Below are 25,874 nucleotides of genomic sequence, written 5' to 3' on the forward strand. Positions count from 1 at the left end.
TTTGGAATCTACCACCTCTACCTCTTTTTCTTTGTTCATGCTTCTTTGTCAAGATCTCCTTAGCTTTCAAGGCATATTGATATGCTTATTCTACACTTTCTAGCTTCACAAAACTTAGTTCATCTTGTATTCTAGATCTCAATCCATTAATGTACCTCATAATTTTTTCAACATCATCATCCACATGTCCAAATCTATCGTCCAATCTATAGAATTCCTTGGCATATTCTTTCATAGTCATGTCCTTTTGTTTCAAATTCTACATCTTTCTCAACAAGCTAACTTGTTAATCGACAGGAATGAATTTTTTCTTTACCTTGTTCACCATCTTTGGCAAAGTTCTAATCTTCTCTTTTCCTCTCCTTTGTCTATTAGTTTGCAAGTGCTCCCACCATAATGATGCATGACCTTTCAGCCTAGTGACTACAATCTTCACCTTTTTGTTATTAGGAGTGTCTTCATACTCAAAGAACTTATCCATATTAGAGATCCAATCTAGCACAACATTGGTATCTAGTTTTCCATCATAGGGAACAACCTCTACAACAGGCTTTGAATTTTCCCTAGATAACACTTGCAACAATCTTTCTTCATCTTGATCTTCTTCAGGTTCTGGATTATCATTTGGTGCTACTACTTCATCATCACTCACATCTTCAAGGTGCATTCCTCTCCTCTGGGATGTCTCTACAACATCTAATAGTGCTAAAATTTGTCTCAACTGATCCAATATAGCATTATCAACATTATTTCCTCTACCATTAACCATCTTTAGGTTCCTACAAGATCGTAACACTTTGCAAGTTATAGGTCAAATCCATAGATCTACAACCCCACAACCAAATCTAAATTAGGGTTCTACATGATTCAATCTCCACAAGGATGAACCTCAAGCTCTGATACCAACTAACATAGGCAAAGGGTGAATAACTAGGGCCAAAGGCTCACCCAGCTATCCAAACCATCTTATAAGAGTTAACACAATGGAAAAAAACACAAAGAAGAATGACAAAACGAGGAAGAAGAGTGAAATACTTTTATTGATTCATCAAAATATCTTCATACATGCCTAGCTGTAAGGCCTTCTAGGTTACAACCAATTACAAATACATTCACATTCAAAGATCCAACTGTAAATTTGCACTTTTAGTTATGCTTTCTAATCTTCTTCTCAAAAACATGCCTAACTCTAAGCCTTAACACTCTTTATATACTTGGAAAAATGGCTCATAGATTATTCTAGAACATTACATAAGAGGAAGGCCAACTCAATAATGGTTTGTAGAAATCTCAAGAATAGATCTTAACATAAATGTCACGATTGAAATAAATCCTACAAGTTGGCTCACAAAAATTACATCCAAATACTGACACTCGACATACATTGGGTAACTCAGCACATGAAGGAGTGCTACAGTAACTTGGGCACCAACTAAGTGCTACAGTAACTTGGCACATGAAGGAGTGCTATAATAACTCAACACCAACTAAGTGCTATAGTAACTTGGCACATGAAGGAGTGCTACAGTAACTCGACACTGGCTAAGTGCTACAGTAACTTGGCACATGGAGTGCTACAATAACTTAGCACATGAAGGAGTGCTACAGTAACTTGGCACTAAGTGCTACAATAACTTAGCACATGAAGGAGTGCTATAGTAACTCAACACCAACTAAGTGCTATAGTAACTTGACACCAACTAAGTGCTACAGTAACTCACCACCAACTAAGTGCTCTAGTAACTCGACACCAATTAAGTGCTATAGTAACTTGGTACCAATTGAGTGCTAGAGTAACTTGACACCAACTAAAAATGAATAAAGAATGAGCAGGATAACAAAGCAACCTAGGATGCCCCTACATCATATAGTGATAATCGAGCTATCTATGATAGCCAAGTGAATTGAAAACCCTATATTAATCAAGCTTACAATTGTATATGCACTATGCATTAATTGCAAGGTTTTGAAGGCTATATACTCAATTTTTTTGAGTCATTTGCATTTACTAGAAGATCATAGAGCATGAAGGAAATTTGAGAAAGGGACTCCAGGGACTACATACTAGATTAAACTGCTACACCACATTTTACATCAGTTTGAAATGTATTTCACTTGTGCTGAGTTATACTATTTCACATTTTGCAAACCCTAGTAAGTGAAAAATGGCAACAAGTTGATTGGGAGAAGTAAGAAAGGAAGGTAAAGAGATTACCAATGTATAATTAATCAGTAATGATCTCTGACAACCACTAGTTAATGCTATTCTTGAGATTGCATACAAAGGAGATCCATCTAGTGCATTATCAACTATTCCACCCAAGGTTTTGATTATTTAGAATGTAAGATGTTATTGTACATGCAAGGTTAGAGAATTTGGATACTTAGAGATTAGAGATACCTATTAGAACTTATTTGAGAACAATGTTTTGAAAGATGGTGCAGAGGCACCTAAATTTCAAGAAGACAAAGATATAAAAGCTAGAGAAGCCATTTGTAATAAGTTGTCAAAGGAGGTCTTAATATGATAAATAATGTAAAAATGTTTATTTAATTGATGAATGGATCTATTGACATCCATCTAAATTCATTTGAGTCATTTGTATTGTATTTGGGTCAAGTTGTAAAGGCTATGAAGCCATTTTTTGTCAAAAATGTAAAAGTTGCGTAAAAAGTTGTAAAATGCAACTTTGAGAAAGTTGTTAATAATAGAAAAATGATGTAAAAAGGTATATAGTTGGTCTTGGGGGTAGTTAGGAAGGTTTATAACTGTCAAATGGATATAAAAACCATTTTATGGTCGAACCAAATCAATTTGGAGAAGAGGAAATACTTTGATACATTTTTGGTGCATTTTATTGTTGTGGTTTTGATTTTTTTTTTTAGTTTTAGAGTAGTTTCCAGGACTTGTACGGCCATGTACAGCCTAGAAAACATTTAATATAGTAATGGATATATAGTATGATGAGTCCTTCTTTTCATGCTTTTGGTTTGGTTCAATTTTATGAAGAAATGAATAAGTTATGGGTATTTTGGTGAAAGTGGATGTTTGCAGATTTGAGATTCGCTGAATACAGTCATGTTACAGCGTGTGATGTGGACATATTTTGGAGACTCAAGATATATAATGATATTAATTGGAAATATATGTGAACTACCTTTCATTTCCAACTGATTTGGATCATTTTAATTTAAATTTGTGAAAGATATTTGATGCCCTAGGAAGGGTTACCAGTTTTGGTTCTGGTTTATGACAGAGAAAATGGGTCTTGATACAAAGACCATAACTTGTAATTGGTTTATTTTATGGGTACCATCTTTGAATATGTTTAACTATACCTAGTTTTTAACAATTCCTCCAAAGGGTTTTTCAAAAAGTTATTTATAACTGAAGTTATGAACAGTGCAATCAGACATAGCAATCTGATTGTGTGAGTGAAGATGTTGTCTTTATTGGTGTATAATGTCAGGGTTCGTTGTTGTAATATTTGAGATGTTCTTTGTTCCTTGAGGGTGTACCAGCCTATTTTGAATCCCTTTAGTTGAACTAATATTCCTTGAAGATAAATATGGAGGGCTCTGCATCAGATTGGTATCAGAGCTCCGAAGATTCTGAGCGTGTAGATGGAAGATGATCTACACCAGGCAGTGTTGGGTTATTTTGGATTCTTATTTTGAGGTTTGTGGTTGCAGAATGGTGCTGGTTCACTCAGCTGCAATGCGTGGATAGGAGAGGTCTACCAAAGGATCATAGGAGATGATCTAGGGCCAGAGAGGATGGTCCTTTGTGTGTTGCCAATAGACTAGGGAGAGAGGCATGATGGGACTCCCAGGTGAGGGACAAGAGGTTGTGATGCAGCATGGAGGAGTGGACTGAGGAATGAGAAGCACCATAGAGGCAACCAACATAACTCCATTGATGGGAGTCATTAGTGAAAGAGATAGGAAGTGGATGAGGCACCGATCCAGTGATGATGGTGAAGAGGCAAAGAAAAAGATGAGGATTTTGATCTAATATTTTTTCTTGCAGGTTATTGATTCCATGTTTCCAAGGGACTTGGAAACTTTTCAAGGTTGGGAGTATGGTGCAGAGGCACCTAAATTTCAAGAAGACAAAGATATAAAAGCTAGAGAAGCCATTTGTAATAAGTTGTCAAAGGAGGTCTTAATATGATAAATAATGTAAAAATGTTTATTTAATTGGTGAATGGATCTATTGACATCCATCTAAAGTCATTTGAGTCATTTGTATTGTATTTGGGTCAATTTGTAAAGGTTATGAAGCCATATTTTGTCAAAAATGTAAAAGTTGCATAAAAAGTTGTAAAATGAAACTTTGAGAAAGTTGTTAATAATAGAAAAATGATGTAAAAAGGTATATGGTTGGTCTTGGGGGTAGTTAGGAAGGTTTATAACTGTCAAATGGATATAAAAACCATTGTATGGTCGAACCAAATCAATTTGGAGAATAGGAAATACTTTGATACATTTTTGGTGCATTTTATTGTTGTGGTTTTGATTGGTTTTTTTTAGTTTTAGAGTAGTTTCCAGGCCTTGTATGGATATGTAAAGCCTAGAAACCATGTAATATAATAATGGATATATATTATGATGAATCCTTCTTTTAATTCTTTTGGTTTGGTTCAATTTTATGAAGAAATGAATAAGTTATGGGTATTTTGGTGAAAGTGGATGTTTGCAGATTTGAGATTCGCTGAATACAGTCATGTTACAGGATGTTATGCAGACATATTTTGAAGAATCAAGATCTCTAATGATATTAATTGGAAAGATATGTGAAATACCTTTCATTTCCAACTAGTTTGAATCATTTTCATTTAGATTTGGGAAATTTATGAAGATTTGAGTGAAAACTGGTTTTTAAAGATATCCATTCAAGATGAAGGCAGGGATTTGTGCTTGAAAAATTATATATGAATGGGAAAAATAAATGGCTTATAGATTTGGAAATTAGAATCATAGATGGATAATTTGGAATTGGTTTGAAATTATTTAAAAAAAAATTGTGAAAGATATTTGATGCCCTAGGAAGGGTTACCAGTTTTGATTCTGGTTTATGACAGATAAAATGGGTCTTGATACAAAGACCATAACTTGTAATTGGTTTATTTTATGGGTACCATCTTTGAATATGTTTGACTATACCTAGTTTTTAACAATTTATCCAAAAGGTTTTTCAAAAATTTATTTATAACTGAAGTTATGAACAATGCAATCAGACATAGCAATCTGATTGTGTGAGTGAAGATGTTGTCTTTATTGGTGTATAATGTCAGGGTTCTTTGTTGTAATCTTTGAGATGTTCTTGGTTCCTTGAGGGTGTACCAGCCTATTGTGAATCCCTTGAGTTGAACTAAGATTCCTTGAAGATAAATATGGAGGGCTCTGCATCAAAAGAATAATATAAAATTATAGAGTGAAAAGGGTTAATGCATGCCTTGAATTTTCCACCACTTTTAAAAATAAAATAGATAAATATTGTATTGAGCCAAATACATGACAATAAGCTATGGTTAGAGAATGGATCTATCAAAATATCAAAGAGGATCATTCATAGAGTGACATAGTGTCCTACCCTAGATAGGCCAAAGATATTGAGGAGAGATGCAAAAGAAGTAACTAATAAGAATACTGGAGCCATATGGAATAAGAGGGGAATGTCAAATGTTAATTGATATAGTTGAAGACGCCATGATTATATTCAAAGTGAGAATGATAACACACAAATTCTACCATTTAAGCCAAATCAAAAGTGTTCCATGCATTTCCATTGACCTAGGTTACACGATCATAAAGAAAGATCATTCCCATGACCTAGCTAAGCTACAATTTCAACAACTATTAGAAAAAATAGAATTTATTAGAAAGGCAAGGAGTTCTTCATGTATGTTTATTTCACTCATTATCTATATAGTCTTTTATGTGAAAAATGCATTTCCTACATTTGGCAAGGTAGTATAGAAGTCCAGTTAGTCTGTTACCCAACATATAGGTGAATTCATTGAGCAATTATTAAAAAAATTGATTTAGTAATAACAAGTTATTTTAAAGACATCAAGAAATTAATGAAGCAGAGATAAAAAATTCTTGTATCTCTAGTGGAGTAATATTATAATGATGTTTGTTTCCTAGTAGATGTCTACTATACCTATGTTTAGGAAGCTATTCCAAGGGTTAGATGGTTGAGACCATTACCATATGAGATAAATGTTGATGAGACATCAACAACCATCACTACATTATTGGCAAAAGAATTTGACAAGGATGCTACATCATTTGGGAATTATGATGAACCCAAATCAAGGATAACTATAAACTTGCAAATAGCCACCATCATAAGAAAGAAGAACAAAATGGTGAAGAAGAAGAAGAAGGTCAAGGACCTTTATAGCTTACACAAGGACAAGGAGAAGATCAAGCTTTAGAGGATGAAGAGGAAGAAAAGCAAGAACCAAAGAAAATTGAAAAGAAGAGGAAGACACATCAAAAGAAAGTAGAGAAACAAAAGAAAGTGGAAAAGGAGGAAAAACAAAAGCTAGTTGCACCTTTGAAAAGGTCAAGCACAAAGGTTGCCACTGCACAAGCTAAGGAAGTTCAATCAGAAAAAAGTAAAAGGAAGGATGATATAATAGAGCCAAGTATGTTTCCTATGAGATTGAAGAGGAGTTTGAAACTTCAAGAGGAATAAAATGATGACATTAGTCAATTCAAAGTGGTAAGAAATAATCCTCCATATGATATTGAAAATCTATGTGAGAATGTGAAGAATAATGTAGATTTATTTAGAATCACACATATAAGTTAGACAATGGAGATAAGAATAACATTGAAGAAGTTGTTTACGGTATGATGGCTTTTTAAAGACAAGTCCATTAGATATTGCTAACTTATTACCTAAAAGTCTATATGAAAGAGTTAAGCTGAAATAGAAGTTCAATATGGAGACTGAAAAAAAAATTAGGGAGGCTACTTTAGTGTAAAGTTATGCCGAATTTGATAAGAAAATGATCACAAAGGCTATAGAGAAACACAAAGGGATATTTTCTTCTAAATATATGGCCTTTTTATATTTTGAGAAGTAGAGTTGAAGATGTGGTAACCCAGAGAAAATTACTTTGGAAAACAATCTATGGGTTGACCACACAAATAGTGGAAATAGTGGAAGAGAAGAAACAAATAGAGGTAGAGAAGAATGAAACACAACAAATGAAATATGATAGAATTGAGGAAGATGCACAAGATGCATAGAATGTCAATGTGTCAAGAACCAATTCTACACATGGAGAGAAAGAGAGTCAACAAGACTTAGTGACTATTGAGGACATACTTGATAACTCTATATAGAATGTAAATCCATTGAGTGAGGAAGATTTAAAGAAACTGCAATAGGAATCCACCGATACTAATTATATTCCATGCACAAATCTTGTGTTGGTAAGGATTGATGAATCCCAAAAAGCTAAGTTGCATCCATTGAGGCACAATGATCAGACACATATATTGTGCCTCCACATGTTGTAGAAGTTAAGGAGAAGGAATCACATGAAAAAATAATGGATCAAAGTGTAACCCTAGAATAGAAAGTTGAACTTAACCAAGCACCATCTTCAATGCCTACCATTGTCATTAAGATGAAGGAGATAGAGGTAGATACCCTAGCTACATTACTATCAAGTCTACAAAGCTCAAGGTTGCCAACATTTTTCATAATTGACAAAAAGGTTAATGAAGAGAAAGAGGATAAGGAAGAGGATTCTACACTCACCTTACTGAAACCCATTGAAAATCAAAAGGAGGTTGTACAAAATAAAGAGGATAAGGTGATTACTAAGATAGAGGAACAAGTAGCCATATAGATGCTTTACCAGTCACTACACCTCCTCCCAGTAGCCAAACTCTTCAAAGGCTGAGTATTCAAGCTACACCATTGGAGATATTAAGGCCGAGTACAAGTACACCTAAGAATAATGAGACTACATCATTTGAGAATGTGAGTTTAGATGAAGTGATTTTTCTACCCTAGTTTGATCCAAAAAAAATCACACTTGAAGACATGGTTGTTCTTCAAGAGGCTCTATAGAGGAAATCAAGGCAATAAATCTTGAGAAGGGAGCATAAGCAAAAATAGGTTCTACATGATATTAGATATATTTTTAAGATACATTTGATATTTCAGATTCATTTTCCAATAAGCCTATCTTAAAGAAACTTGTACATATAGTTGATATGATTAAGAATGAAGATATAAAAACAAATATAAAGTTACTAGAATGGTTTGAAAGGAAATTTCACACTAAGGTCATGGATAAGATTTCTAGTGCCATTGCACTAAGACAAGTTGATTTATCAACTAAGATGGAGAGTTTGAAGAAATTTTTGGATAACATTCTCTCTGTATATAAATTTATGTGATGTTGATATTTGTGCTAAAGAAACTCAATAGTCAATTGACCATCGACAAGGAGATTTACAATTAACAAGTACTACATTGAGGCAATCTCCTAGCACTAATCAAGTTAATTTTTAGAGATTATTGCTAATACTGAGTAGGCTTTCCAAGTTGCAAGAAAAGGATGCAAATATAAGATAAACTTTGATCAGCATTTAGTCAATGTTGACCCCACACATGATAGTTTTGCAGAAGGAACTAGCCTTTATAGAAACATTGATGAAGAAAGATTCACATTTTTCTACACAAGAAGGTCTAGTAGATATGGAAATGGATCTAGAAATATAGATTCAATCTTTAGATGCATCTAATGATAATTGGGATTCGACTTTGGGAATCATAATGGAACTACATAAGCCATTTTTGGAAAAATACACTATAAGTGTACCACCCAAATGACATAAGTGTCAAAAAAGGGGGATTTTGAAGATTCTGTAAATTTTGAATTTTTTTGTCAAGGTAGATATCTACTTAGAAGGAGTTACAGAAATGAAATGAAGCATCTACTTAGAGGGATTAATACGGTATGGGAGACAACATTATTTTTGCAAATTTTGAGATTTTAAAATTTTGTATAGAAGCCGAATAGAGATGATATATTGTCTGACTTATGCATAAAATAAGATTGTATATGCCATGACAAAGTGTTTTTTCTACTTATGTCAAAGAGGGAGATTTCTAATCTCATTATGATTTTGATAAAGTAGTGACAAAACATTAGTCATTATCTAGCAAAGAACAATGCAAGACGAGTGCATAGTGTATGCCGAGCATAAGCCTCTAGAAAATAAATGCCAAGTAATATGATAGTTAGTGTTGAACACTAGTATGTGTTGAGTAGTCAGTGTGTGTTGAGTCACTCAAGTGCCAAGAAAATAGTGTGTGTTGAGTGATTTAGGTGTCAGGAAAGAGTAAGTTTCAATCCATTCAAAAGTTGAGTATCATTATAAATAACATAGTGAAGGTCAAGCATCAGAGTCTATGGATGTCATGTTACCAGTCTTTGACATAAATTTTTATTATGATACAAACTTCTATGTAAACCATTTTTGGATGACATGAACATGAATTTTTGATATTAAGAAATAAGGATCCAGTAATATTATGAATTTATATGCCAATACATGCAACAAATTAGATAAAGGGAAGAATTAGGCTACAATAAAGATCAACCATAATCATTCATTATGACCTAGCCCATCTCCATAATTCCTATAAAAGAGGTAAACCATAAGAGGGAATGATCATGATGCAAAGAGAAGCATCACATGTAAGAAGTAGAATGCTAAGATAATAGAGATAATTTCATGGTGGAAATGATGGCTAAGCTATGGAACTGCAATGCATAATTAATTTGGGGGGAACAAAGATAAGTAGTGAAAGGATAGAGAAGATAAATATGATTGGAAGGATAAAGAGATAACCAGTAAAGAGGATATCAAACATCAAGAAGCAAGGTGCTAATCGAAGGATCAGGTGTTGAATTATTTTGACAAGTGATATAGAGTAAATCTCTTAATAAAGTATTCTTAATAGACTTTTGTAAATCTCCTAGTAGAGTGCTTCCTTATTTGTGACTTTAAATTCTTTGATCAAGGTGAGATCTAATAGTCTTGTAAGCCTTTAATAGGGAAAACCTTTCATAGTGTGGATGATAGATAATGATCAAAACATTGTAGTCATAATTGGCCATAGTTTACAATTGCAGTAGTGAAGATTAATGGGTGTCATCCCCACCCTAGTTTTACCTTCTCATTGGAGAGTTTCTGGGTAACCAAAATGTTATGTGTTGTGTGTTGATTTACATTATGCTTTGGATGTAATTCATGGTTACTTATTTTAATTTACATATTAAGTCATCAGATGGATGAAAGGTGAATTATTTTTATGGTAAAATATTTAAGTGTTGATTCACTCCCCCACTCAAAACTTACTTTCCCATTGTTATTTCCAAAAATTAATGCTACCATGTTGCAAGAATCCAAGAAGACTTCAAAAGGGAACATATACAAATAATACCACATATACAACATAACATGTAATGAAATATGGAAAAAGAGAGGTAAAAATAAAAGAATGTATGACATGTTAGTTTATCATCTTCCACCAATGGAAAAAAAAGAATCATCTAACACAATATAGAAAAACCATAAATCATAGAGCATAACATGGGGGGAAAAAGAGCATAAACACATAGATAATACCATGCTAGAAAATTCCACATCAACCATGCCACACCCATCTCAGTCTATGTCATTAGGGTAAGGTAGGTAATTTGCAAGAGGAACAACAACTAATATAATAGGCTGCCATATCCAAGCCTTGAGGTTCTCACCAAATGAACTTTTATTTTCACTATTTCATTATTTAGTCTTCTTTAAATTTTGTAAATAAAGAATGGAGTTGACTCCAAAAAAATTCTAGTGTGTTCAAGTCAGTTGTCTTCTTTATGGTCACCTAATTGTACACCTTCATAGTGTTCAAAGAAATATGCACTGGCTTCATCATTTTTTAATTGATCAAGAATCAATGGTCCTCATTGGTCCCAATCTATTAGTTTAGTGTAGACTAAAGGCATGCCACCATTGGTGTTAAATATTCTCTGGTAAGAGGTAAAGATATAGATGTTGGTCTCATTAATGTCACTACTTTTAGAGGCATGAGGCCTTGCATCCCAAAATATCTTGATTCGGGCTTTAGGATAGCTTCAAGTAACAAGTTGAGTTTCAAAAAAATATTTATCCTCCATAGGTAGGCTACTAGGATCTTGATCATTGCTTTTAGCTTGGGTATCCTCAAATCCCCAACCTAAAAATCTTTATGTAACTTGAACTTGATAGTCCTTACACATTTTTAAAGCTTGGTCAAGAATCTTCTAATGCGAGGGAGACATGAGTAGAAATTAAAGGATACATATTTGCACTAGAATTTTACCAAGTTAGTAAAAAATAACTATGGGTCTAGGAGGATCTCCAATTAAAGTGATCTTATTGCAACTAATGGTAATTCAAAATTGAGAGTTTTTTATTCTTCATAGTAAAGGTGGACACAAGTGCATCAATCTCATCAAAGAATTAATAGTATAATCATGCTCAATATGAGTGTAACTAATATTGGTTTGTGAATTTGAACTTTAACTATAGGTCTTTCCATTATCTTGTTCTACAAAAGGATTCTTGAAAATATTGTGATTAGTGTTAGAGGATCTACTTTGATTAGTCCTTGACCTATCAAATCTTGCACTTAATATTATAGTTAAAAACATGAGGTTGTCTTATTTCCTTTCATTTTATGGTAATTACAAAATTTACTATCATCCCACCAAGGGGGTTTTACATCTAGTTATTCTTTAATAGTTGGTGACTAAAGGAAATTATTTTGAAATAATTATTGTCGCAAAAATTTAAGTGGTACTCCCATTGGTTTAAACTTTTAATCCTTATATCTAAGAGGTGATATAGGTCAATTTTGAGTTTTACTATCAGTCACTTGTGGTTGGCTTAGTGCTTGAGTTATTGTTTGTGTGTTCATAGAACTAGGCCCTTTAATAGTGAGTTTTTCTCATGTAGTGCTAAACATCCAAGCATCGACAACATCGATACTTGTAGCATTATTATTTCGAGAGTAGAATTTTACTTTGTCATTGGAAGTGCTTGAGTTATTGTTGTCCTTTTTTACCTTGAGTATATGTTTACAAATAAAAGCATCCTCAATATTAACTCCATTGCTCATGAGCTTGGTAATTGTGATTGGACTCTTGATATTGATATCATACATTATTTTAGGTATATTGACTAACAAGGTTTCTACTATAGAAAAGGAATTTCTTGAAATAGGTAATACGGGCGGGTGGGGGGGTGAATCATTATTACAAAACTTTTACACAAACTATATATTTCAAAACATAACCATATGTATCCACTAATAATAGTATCAAAATATAAAGCATGCAATAATGAGAAACTCAAAACACCATGATTTATTTTCAATGAAATCGCAACCGAGGGAAAACCTTCATGGAGATGATACCCAAAAAAAGTACTAATATGAAAGTTCCCTATTAGGAGTTTACACCCTATTAGGAATCATTACATACATTAAGTAAATTGGTCCTAATGAGAGGACTGGACCTTGTTTGAGGTCTCAACCTTTTTAGGAGTTGTATTGCAATTTGAGATCATTTATTTATAATGATAATAAATCTATACAATTACCAATAGATATAGTACCAAAAAAAATTATACTAATATTTGCAATATTTGATTATAGCTTTATGTTTCTTGCATTTGATTATATCCATACAAAAAAACTTGTTGTAAATATCAAAAAATCATCATAGTATCACTCATAAAGCTTGCACAAATTTTCCATATAATTTTGATATTTTGCATGAGAAAATTATTCCATTTATATATCCTTTCAAATATTTTATCCAGTCAACCTTAGTGATGAAATGTGTAGCACATCTCCAAAAATTACTATCAAAATTCTCTAACTAAAGGTTAACATCTAAGATGTCATCACTACATTTCCAAGTAGTTGAATTGAGAAGGAAATTCAATTCCTTAGGCCAAAATGTTTGATCTATGTCACTTTCCTTGTATTGTATGATATAAACACTAATACATTATAGGTAAATTTTTGATGTTTTATTTTGACCAAGCCCTTAATTGGCTTGTTGAATACATTTTCTTTTTGTTTTTATGTCTAAGTTGGTTGAAATTTTGACCAAATTAGGAAAACTTAATTTGGTCAAAATTTTGACCAAATTGGGTTCATAAAAAAAACAAGGTAACATTAGTTTCACATTTTGGGAGATGTTTGGATGTGGTCTATGTGCATGAGAGCTATTTGAGGTTAGGCTATTCATTTACCTAAAACTCTCAACCATGAATCATTTTCTCCAAATGATTATCAAATTTGGGAAGGATTGAAACCATCCTCAACCATAAAATCATTTTTATTTTCTTTTACAGTCGCTCTGGAAAGGATTAAAACTAACATCAAAGCATTAGAGTAGATAGCATTGGAGTAGCATAGGATTAAATCATCCCAAGTGGTAAGTCCAAGTGTTTTACATTGCAACCATGTCTCTTACATATTGATTTCCTCCTCAAAATTGCTTTTTTTGTTTTACATGGGATCCTACACAAAACATCTACACTTTATGTGTGCTTTTAACCCAAAAATCATTCAAAAATGTAAAAACCATAAAAAAACATGTATTACTTTTGCCAGATGAGAAGGTTCCTACATAAACCTCACTAGGGAGTTTTCTCATTCTCCCAAGGCCCCCAATTAGAAGTATGCAGATTAATTATTAAATAAAAATAAATGATTCTAATTGAAGTAAATGAGTTGATAAAAATATTTGATTCATCAAAAATAAATAAGCAAACTATCAAGAACAAATATTGTGATCCAAAAGCTTGCTATCTCAGACAACAACACAATTTGTGAATAATAGAATGATGTGCATGTCATATCAGAATAGAGTACAAAGAGTGTGAAATAAAATAGAATAAATTATCATAATAGGACCCTAGTAATATAAAACATAAATAGACAAAATAATGATATACTAGCAATGAGGATAGCAAAGAAAGGATAAGAGATGACCTAATTCAATGATTGATGAAGTGATTATATATATATATATATATATATATATACATATATATATATATATATATATATATATATATATATATATATATATATATATGTATATATATATATATATGTATATATATATATATATACATATATATATATATATGTATATATATATATATATACATATATATATATATATGTATATATATATATATATACATATATATATATATATATGTATATATATATATATATACATATATATATATATATGTATATATATATATATATGTATATATATATATATATGTACATATATATATATATATACATATATATATATATATACATATATATATATATGTATATATATATATATATATACATATATATATATATATATACATATATATATATATATACATATATATATATATATATATATACATATATATATATATATACATATATATATATATATACATATATATATATATATATATATATATATATGCAAAAAATAAGTTCATACACCACTATGCTTATTTTAAAGAAATATAGCAAAATAAACCACCATATCAATGTTTTAGTTCAAAAACAATAATTTCAAAATTAATAATTAGCTATCTCGATCAAATAATCATAAAAAATCATCATCATTCTTATTTTGCAAATTAGAACCAAAAAAGGTAATATTGTAGGCATGTTGAAGGCCAACATTATGATTGTGCAATATTGTAAGCTTTACACATTAATTTTCATACACAATGATTCAAAGACAATAACTTTGGATCAGACTAGATGAAGCCAAGAAATTAGGCTTTGGATCCATATTTAATCATAATAAAGATCTCTTTAAAGTTTGTTCAATCCATAGTTTTATATACATGTTAGCCTTATGCACAACATACTTTCCAAAATAGATGTATGACACTTTTATACATCCTCATTCTTTTCAAGTAGAATTTAGTATAAATTAAACATATTAGTAAATTGAGTTCAAATCTATGCTTGAGTCTAATTCTAAATCTAATTCGACAATAAGAACTTTTTGAAATTAAACAAAGAGGTTTTTTTTGACCAAATTCTCTGAAATTCTATCCAGGTTACTATGTTGGAATCTAAAGTCACTCAAAAGTCATCTAAATTCTACCAAGGTTCCTTTGAGAGAATTCCCAATGAAATTCGGTCTTTGAGGTAGAATTTTGAGAATTCCTAGGTCCAAGAGAGAATATGGTAACTTAGGAAATGGATGAAGATATATGACATGCCAACAAGAATGCAATTAAGTAAAGAAAATAAACTTCTCTCAATGTAGTAAGAGCCTAGTGAGGGTGATAGATCCAACATGAGTGCAATGGAAAGAGCTTGAAGGATTGGAAAAATGGTGTAAGCTCAAAAACCTACAATAAAAGGTGTGTAGAATATGCCTAAAAAGATCATGAATGTGAAGAGAGAATTAACAATTAGCCAAGAAACATCTAGTATGATCAAATACATGATAAATGATAGATTATATATGCACATGGAAACCCACATAAGTGAGCCAATTATCCAAGCACTAAAAATGCATTTTGAAAGTTTGTATTGCTCCAATGACAACTTTCACATTTACAAATTTGTGGATGCCAACACATTGCATAAAAATCTTTGAAGTGCACACACATCCTGAGTTGTCTAGGCTATGTGATTAAGATTTTTGAGTGGTTGACAAGTTGGTAAATGCTACTAGGTGGTAGGGATTTGAGTATTAAGCTATGGTAGGGGTAATCTAGAATGAAAATTTATACAAGGGTGAAAATTTAGACCAATATGAAAACCTATACATTTTTTTATTTTATAGCATCAAAAATTATAACCTAGATTATAATTTAATACTCCTTTTTTGTGATTTCACCTTAGTATGCCTGATTATTTCTCTTTCCAAGCTTATTTTTGGCCCTTTTACTATCAAATATTTGTCATCTAGTACTATGGAGATCAAATCATACATCCCAAGTCACACACATTTCATTGGCAAGTGATTATCCCTTTCTAAGTGGACTACAACACTAGGTGCTTGTTGGTTAATAGATTGTCCTTTCAGATATTTAGCAAATTCACTTTATGCCCAGGGTGCAAAAATTACAAAATGTCCACAATAGTTGAGAAAATATCGAGTTATTTGATCTTCTCTCTAAATTTGAAAGGTATATATCCCTTATCAAATTTGTAATTAATTCAAAATTATCTTTGAAATTTTACTAGAAAGCACGTAAGGGTCCCTCACTTACTCTTCACTAGTGAAGTAAGAATCAATACAAACAACAAAAATAAACATTCATCGAACCATAATTCCACAAAAAATCTACTTCAAAGGAATGAATAACACCATAAAATAATATCAATCATTCAAACACCTTTATTGAAATGAACTTACAGTAAGAACAATAATCAAATATCTCAAACCAATAAACTAGAGTTTACAAAGTAGCAATGGTCTAAACACTTTGAACACCAAGTTTCCAAGCCAAATTAAAGATGATATGTGTGTGTGTGTGTGTGTGTGTGTGTGTGTGTGTGTGTGTGTGTGTTAAACCTTCTTCATGCACATATTAATTCAAAAGCAAAACATCCATATACTATCCTTTGATTACTATGTAAAAGTATCTACGTATCAGAGTTTCTAGCTATCTATTTCTAACCTTAATCAGTACAATGCTCCAGAATTTATAGTTTCATTACAAGATCCAAAAGGCCTTGATAAAAAACCAACTATTTTAGTTAAAACAAGAAAAAATTAGAAAAAAGAAAGCAATTATAAAACAGGTGTCAAAATGTAACTAAACAACTATCTCATTCAAGCCTCGTCGGCAGTATTCTCTTCCTCACCCACGGTTTGATGCACCAGCTTCTAGCTCCTGAAAGAGTTCATGAGCTCCTACACGGCATGGGAATTTGGATGTTTTAGGCTTAGCAACCTCACCTTACACACATCCTTCTACCATATGAAATCTTCTATATTCAAGCTTTGATGTGGCATGAGGTCCTTGTTGAGGTATAACATCAACTCAATGTTTGCCAACGAGGTTAAGTCATTAGTGCTTGTCGATTCATTATCCCTAATTTGTTTGATAGCTTTATTGAAGCTCTTAGTTAGTGTCTTAGAATCCATATTCCCATAATTGAACTATAGAATTCTTGTAGGATTTACTGCTTTCATATTTTTAAGGAGTTCTTCATGCATTCCACTGACTTTGTTCTCAATGCCCTGCACTTCTTTAGTTGCCTCCTTATAAACTAACTCCTCCCAACTCATGTTGTTTTTCATGATAAACAACATGCAAGGATCTACATTTTTTCATTGGATTCTCATTCAGAAACTTAAGCACCCAAAACCTCTTGACTTTAGTTACTTGAAAAATAATTGCCTAGCACAAGCTTTACTTTGCTTCCCACCTGGGGATGAAAGTTTGAATCTCTCCCAATATTGATTCCCCTTTGGTGTATACATTTATGAATTCCAAAATAAACTTATTACCTTCTTTAATGATGGCTTCCACCCAATCCTTCATGGCATCTACTAGCAACTTTCCTCTTTGAATCTGCTTCATTAGCCGTTGACTTCTTGTAGAATTTGGGTCAAAAGCTTGTGGGATGTGAACCATTGGTAATGCATCAAGATTCATCAAGGATTTGATATACACAACCATAGTCATCACCATGCCCTTAAGTTCCTTTTTCTCTTTGCTATCCTTCTCAAATTGTGTTAGCATATGGTCAGTAGAGAATTCGAAGAAGTAATTAGTTGTGCTTCTATTAATAGTGCCCAATTCAACTGAGATAACTTTGAAACCTTCATCATCACTATCTCTAAACTTTGATTTCTATTTGTATGTGGCTATTTAAGTAGTTATCTTCCCAGTCACTGGGTCCTTGGTCAGGTGGGCATCCATCTTCAACTTATTAACCTTTGAACCCCGTGTAGCATATTTAGTTACAATGTCCTTCACAGGTGATGTAAGTAGTTGTATGCTTCTTTTCTTGTTGATTGTGTTGGATAACCAAGTAGGGATAGTAGGGCTTATAGAAATTGCTTGGTGATCTCTAGTGGGAGTCATAAACTTAGGTTGATCCACCTTTGGAGCCTCAATGAATTGTACATTGCCATTAGCATCATTTGAGAAATGGAGATCGTCAGTTGAATCCTACCCTTGAGTCTACATCTTCTCTATTTGAACCTTGTGCTACTTAAGGGCCTCGGATTTAGCCTAAGACCTAGTCCTAGGAGTCATGTTTTGTGTATGGATGGGCATCCTCCTCTATTTACCTTGAACTAACTCACTACTTACAATAAGAGAGGAAAGTGGGATGTCAGAAGATGATGGTTTAAAAAAAGAAACTACCCCTAAAGAGGGTTCATTGACATCTTTCTTGTTTTGCTTCTTCAGCCAGTCATCAGTGTAAGTAAATATAAATCTAGCTCTTAGATTTATATCCTCTTCCTCATCTTGGTTCCAATCTACTACTAGTGACTTTGATTCATGAGATTTATCCCAACCTGGTTCAATCATATTAGAACCATCCTCAATCACCCCCTCTATTTTGAACTTCAACCTCATGGAACCAATTTTCTGTAATGTTAATCTTGAATGATCTCTCCTCAAAACCTCCTCTTCATCTTTACAATCTTGCCAGAGATCTCCTAACTTTGGAGTTGCTAATGATTGGCCTACAAGCCCAAGAATTTTAATTGCATATCCCTTACTATCAAAGTTTCTTCTACTATGATAGGAATGAAAATTGAATCCAAGTAAATTGCTTCCAATAATAGAGGTGCTAGTCATATTATTACAGACCAAAGAACCAAACTTAATCAGGAAGGTTGTTTCCCAATTCTCCTATGAAAAATTATCCTTAACAACAAAGAATTTTTGTGTGAAAATCTCGACCAAAACAACACAATCTAAAGCATAGCAAAGACATTTTATAGGTTCCTCTTTGAGTCTGCCTATTCTCAAGTAAGTGAACCTTGGAAACTATATAAAATAACTTTCGTATTGTTGAACCAACCTTTACGCTTTAGGAGACAACCTAAGCATGGGTGTTTTCTTCAAAGATGTATGCACATTTTCAATTAAAACATCATGGACCTTCCTAAAGTTCTCCAGTGCTTTATCTTTTTGTAGTAGAGTTCAATATTGGTACACTATTATTTCTTCTCTCTAGATTCTATGAGGAAGAGGGGTAGGGTCACAAACATAGGCAATACAATAAGTTAAGTAGGAATCCATATAGAAATTTTCCCTAGACTCTTTGGCATATTTAAGATGTGTCCTTAGTGGACTGGTGATAATCTCTACCCAGTCCATCCATTGTTCTCCCTTCAAAATAATTTCTATATATCTATACATCCATTCCTCAAAGAGGAGAACATCAATAGAATCTTTGACACTATGCAATAACACCACAAGGTCATGAATATGAGGTTTAAGGTGATCTTTAGTGATAATTTTGGATAGCCTAGAACCTCCACCATACATAGTCTCAGTCCATTTCCTAGCCAAGGTATTGTGGAATTGGTTTGGAGTTTCTCGATATTTGGTCTGGGCTTGAATAGGGGAGAATGTGGCAAAAGTACCCTCAGACAGATGTAATACAAAAGCAATAGTGTCTCACAAAATTGAGATTACCATTTCACCATCTTTTCTTATTATACATTTGCTCCTAATATCATCGTGGTCAATACACATTTGGAGCAACTTAGGACTCAAAAGAGATGGGGGAAAAGTCGTAGCTTCAAGTAATCCATTGGTTAGAACCTCCATGCACCCTTTTGATTTATCGACATACTCAAGGAAATTTTCTTGCTAATTCTCTACCTTAACACCCTCTAAATTTGTATAACTTATGATAAGCTTTCTACATTCTAGACTCAAAACATTGCCAAAGAAATGCAAAACAGACTTCATCCTTAATCAAAATAGCAAGGCTTCAAACTAATTTTCTTGGAAAACATAGAGATTACAAAACAAAACCAAGGATTTCTATGTTTATCACCTATAATTTTCTGAAAAAAAATGATTTTCCCTTCCTTCCTTAATAGTTTCTTCTCCAAACTTCCAACTCTTCACACGATAAACAAAAAAAGAAAGCCAAGCTCATTTTAAGAAGGAAAGAACTTATGTGTGGAAGTATGGGCTCATTTTAGGGCATTAATGACAAATAACTCCTTGTTAAAGATCACACATTTGATAGCCTCATGATATGGCCATTTCATTTAATAATTCCCCTTCTTAGCTATACCAATAATGATTAGCTTTATTGCAACATCATATCTCTTTTTCGGCCTCAGATTTTCCACTTTTTCTCATAATGATGATTTTGCATTGGGAACAAAAATAATCCTTTAAATCATCAGTCTTTGACATAATCATCAATGCCTTGCAAAATTATGGCATATCATACACCATAATCCAATTTCACCAAGATGACTCTATAATTGAGTGACTTTGAACTACTTTGAATCAAGGTTCAAAGTAGTTCAAAGTGATTTAGAAGAACACTCTGTCAGATGGGTGCACACTTCCTAAAAGAAAACTCATTAGTGTAAAACCTTTGGTTGAACTAATTTAATCTTCATTGAATTGAGGTTCAAAGTGGTTTCAAAGTAGTTCAAAAGAAGGGACTATGATAGGAAACTTTCAAGACTTGCACAACACTTCAAACAATGACAAATATGTTGAGCGATTAAGGAAAGACTTTCTATAATCCAAGGAAATTTTTTAAAAATATGGTAACTCATGGACAACTAATAGGGGCTCTGATTATGGATTGGGTATGTGGAGTACATAGAGAACTAAAAAAAGATAAAACAAGAACTAACCTAACACAAAGAAAAAACAACAGGAACAGAAAGACAAGAAATGAAAACAAAACCAAAAAGATATGTATAGGACCAAGGATTTCACAAAACTTAGAACTTGATTAACTTCAAGTCCTACCCATTGTAGGTGAAAGGAAGAATCATTCCATCTAGATAACTCAAGAAAAAGGTATTTGGGCCAATGACTTCTGAAATGATAAATGGACCCTTCCAAAGAGACTCAAATTTTCCATGTGCACCCCTTGGTTCTCTCTTTTTGTCCCAGAGAAGCTCTTCATCATTTTTAAGTAAACTGCATGGTCTAGATTTCCTGTCAAATATTTTCTTTACCCTCATCTAATGCTCAATGATGTGATCAACCAATTTTTTCCTTTCATCTTCCAATTTTTGTAGGTACATTATCCTCTTCTCCAAAGAATCTTTAAAGAATTGATCTTCAATTACTGATTATAATTTAGCAACAAACAGTTCTAAAGGCAATGACACTTGAGCTCCAATTATGTATACCAATTCAAAAGGAGCCATACCTATAGCTCTCTTAGGGGTAATTCAGTCAGCCCATAATGCTTCATATAGTTTCTTATGCCAGTCTTGAGAATTATCAGACATCAACTTTTTAATAATAGCTACCAAATTCCTATTGTTGGACTCTACCTATCCATTCCCTTGTGGGAAATAATCTGAGGAATGAGCTAGTGACACACCATGTTCATAGCAAAAAAGAGAGATTTCCTTAGATGAAAAGTAAGTTTCATTGTTTGAGACTACCTTTTGGGGAATTCCAAACCTAAAAAATATATGTTCCATTAAGAAATCACACACATTCTGAGAATTGGCCTTTTTGGTTGGGATAGCCACCCATTTGGTGAAGTAATTACTAGCCATTAATATATACATATGTCCAAAACTTGATGGAGGATTTAATGGTCCAATAAAATCAATACCTCACTAGTGGAAAGGTTCATCAATGACTACTAGCCTAAGAGGTAAGGCTACTAACCGAGGATGACCAGTGAAAATTTAACATTTCTCACAATTCTTAACAAATTTGTAAGCATCTTTGAACATACTAGGCTAGTAGAAGTAGTTCTTGAGAATTTTGATAGTAGTTACTATAGATGAGAAGTGTCCCCCACAAACATTTGAATAATATGACTTTAACAACTTCTCTTGTTGTTCCGCATCTACACACCTTAAGAAGGTTCCATCAATTCCTCTTTTATATAGAATACCATTCAAAATCACATATTTAGTAGCCTTCAATCTAAGGTTTCACCTTTCTTTGTAACTAATATTTGAAGGACATTCACCATACATTAGAAGATAAGTGATGTTGGAGAACCAAGGGTCTGTAAGGCTGACCAACAAAATAGTAGGTGTTTTTCTAGCATCATCAAAAGATGGATCTTTACTCTCAGCTATCAATTTACATAAACCACACCCTCTCACTAAGGAAGTAGGATTAATGGTTAAGTCATATTCCTAAACTTTAGTTACCCATACAACTCTTTTATTCATTTCAACTTCCTGTTGAGTTAATATACTTTTAACTATTGTCTCTAACATGTATACAACTGAATGGGAGTGCAAAATGTAATACCTAAATTGCTTCAATGCTTTCACCACTACAAATGCATGTTTATCCATTTGAGTATAGGTTAACTCATGCTTCTTTAATGTGACACTCATGAAGGCAATTGGGGCTTCATTATCCTGATCATCCTTCTAAGTCAAAATGCCAGAAAAGGAATGCTCTGAAGCATAGCAATAGATGATGAAATATTTTCCAAAATTTGGGCTCACTAGAATAGGAGCATTTCAAATTGCTATTTTAATGTTTTCAAAAGCTTTCTTACCTTCTTCTTGCCATCTAAAGGGATGTTTTTCACTCATCATTTCCAACATATACCTCACCTTTTCAAAGAATTCTAGAACAAAACTTCTCAAAAAGTTGATTTGGCCAAAGAAAGGCTTCAAATCACTTTGGTTGGTGGGAAAAGATAGTTTTTTTATTGCCTTCACTCTTTTTGGATCAATATTTATGCCATCCCTTGAGACAATATGTCCAAGCAGTTTACCTTCTCCCATAAAGAACACAAACTCTTTGGGATTTAGAGATATACAATGTTGTTTACATCTATCAAGAATCTTTTCTAGGTCCCTTAAATGGTGTTTCCTTCTCTTAGAGTAAATAGTCAAATCATCAAGATATATCACAATTATCTTGTCCCTCAAATCCTTAAAGGATGAATTCATTTCTCTTTGAAAGGTCACCTCTGCATTAATCAAACCAAATGGCATTTGACTATGAGCAAAGGTGCCCCATGGAGTAATGAAGGATATTTTATGCTGATCTTCTGGTGCAACACTAATTTGGTTGTATCCTAAATAGCCATCAAGCATTAACATGACCTTAGATCTAGCAACCATCTACAACATATGATCCATAGTGGGAAGCACATAGTTGTCTTTAAGGGTCGCTTGGTTCAGATTCCTAAAATCTATGCAAATCCTTATTTCATCATTTTTCTTTCTCATAGGGAAAATTTTCACTACCCACGTTGAATGATGAATTGGGTATACTATGCAAGCCTTTAACATTTTCTCCACCTCTCTAAAAATAGCTTCAAATACTTTGGGATTATAATTTATGAGCTTTTTCTGAAAGTGGTTGCCTTTGGTTTCAAAGGTATATGATGGATGAACTCCCCATTTATGAAATTCTTTAAGTCTTCATACCCCCAAGCAAAAACATCCTGATACTGAGTAAGAAGCTTAGTCAACCTACCTTTCTCCCTCTTGTAATAGGTCTTACCAAAATAAATTCACTTGGGATCTTCCTTGGTTTTGATATTAATTTTACTATGTTCTACACTTTTATCAGAATCAACATTCCTTTTAGGGTACTATCATCCTTCCTTCCAAATAGGTGTTCTAGAGAGATCAATCTCTTGGGAATCTGATTACCCTTGAGTTGAATAACTTCCCCAGATTCAACTGATCCCTCTCCAATTCATTTACCCTCATGATCAGATCCTTCAAAGAAGGTATCAACAAAATTACCATCCCATTTAATGAATTCTCTAAATTGTGTATCATCATTAAAAACTTGCCAATGATTAACATTGCCTAGAACTCTAGGCCTATAAATCATCTCAATCCTATAGGTATCATTTTTAAATTTTGGATGTAGTAACAACAATGATGCTAAAATAGCTAAAGAAATAGCTTTAGTGTTTTGGGAGCAAGGTATGAATTCAATAGAAAAAGCTTCAAAGGACTCAATTTCATCCTAAACCAAGTTTCTATAATACTTTAGCCTATCATTTTTAATAGAAAATTGCTTCCTTAACTATTTCACAATAAGTGTAGCATCACCCTTCACTTTTAACTACTTCACTCCTTCGCTTTAGCCTCTTGTAGACCTAGAAGCAATGCTTCATATTCTATAATGTTATAGGTATTATGAAAGTATAATTTAAAAGAGAAGGGAAAAATATCCCCAAAAGGTGAAATGAGAACAATGCCCGCACATGAGCCTGAATTTGAATAGCTTCCATCAAATTCTAGAGTCCATAGAGCTTCTTCAGAACTTACTATTTCTTCTTCTTTGCATGGTTCTTTAGGCAGTATAATATAATTTACAAACTAAAATTCTTCACACAATATCTATGTTTTGTGATTGTCTAAAGGTAGTACGATATATTTATTCTTTGGCTCAAGCTCCAGCTTTATTTTCTTCTTTCCTACTGGAATATAGGCTTCTGACCAATCCATTTTGATTTCCCCACCCATATCACTATAGAAACTTTTTCTGAGCAGCATTCCATAGCTAGCTAGTATATTAGCTACAAGAATGGTGAGCTTTAGTCTTTTTTCTAGACAAGCATAATAGATAGCTTGTACATTTTTCACTTGACCAACCAGGGGTACTTGTTTCTCATCCATAGAATAGCAACATCCAAAGGTTTTTGTGAGCTATAAACCAAGGGAATTTTCAATAGGATGGGGCATAACTGGCCATTTAATAGCAATGATATATAAAATAGATTAGGCTTTTTCTCTTCTATTTCCTTCTGAACAGAGTTAGCAGTTTTCTCATGGTAAGAGGCATCTTTTATGCACCTTTTGGACACAAAAATAGGTTCATTTCTAGCCTTTGAGTTCTCAAAAACATCATCAGAAAAATGTGCATTAGTGGTAGAACCTCCCTTTACATATTGAACTAACTTATCTAACTCCTTAGGATTAAGTCTCAAATACTCGGCTAGAGAAATAGTTATAAAAGAAGATTTGTAGAATTCCACAATATCAAATGCCTATGTACTGGCCACTGATTCTTTTTTGGACAAATTTTTTGGCTTTGTAGTTTTTTTTGGGTCAACATGTATATGTTCCTTACCTTTAGAAGTTGACGTATTTGGGCTAGCTACTAGATAAGGTTTTTGATTGCTTTGACATCTAGTTATCACTATGCAAGTGAGGTCTTGAAATGTCATAAAAATGTTACCCCCTCTTTCTGAATCAGATTCGTACTCAAGAAAATAAGTACCTAAATCTCCACCTTCTACATTCTTATTTTTAGGCAATTGTTCTGCTGCAAGAGCATTTTTCACTAATTGAACACATTAAGCCAATCAAGACAATCTTGCTCATCATGGTCTAAAGTCATATGAAAAGAACACATTGCTTCCTTAGGAGCTTCTTCAATTTGTAACCTTGTTTGAGGGGTAGTCAAATGGGGATTTTTACCAAAATTTTGAGGTTGTTGCCACCTGTGAATGTCCTAGTAAGGAGTCTATTAAGGGCCATGTATTTTATTTTGCTTCCTCTTCATCATTGCTACATCATTCATCAATTTCTACAAAATGGGGTCTATAGAGGTAGAAGATGAAATGGTTCCAAGTGTTTTTATTTCTCTTT

Source organism: Cupressus sempervirens, chromosome 6 (assembly GCF_028749045.1).
Source record: "Cupressus sempervirens isolate cs-2001-9-10 chromosome 6, ASM2874904v1, whole genome shotgun sequence".
Taxonomy (NCBI): Eukaryota; Viridiplantae; Streptophyta; class Pinopsida; order Cupressales; family Cupressaceae; genus Cupressus; species Cupressus sempervirens.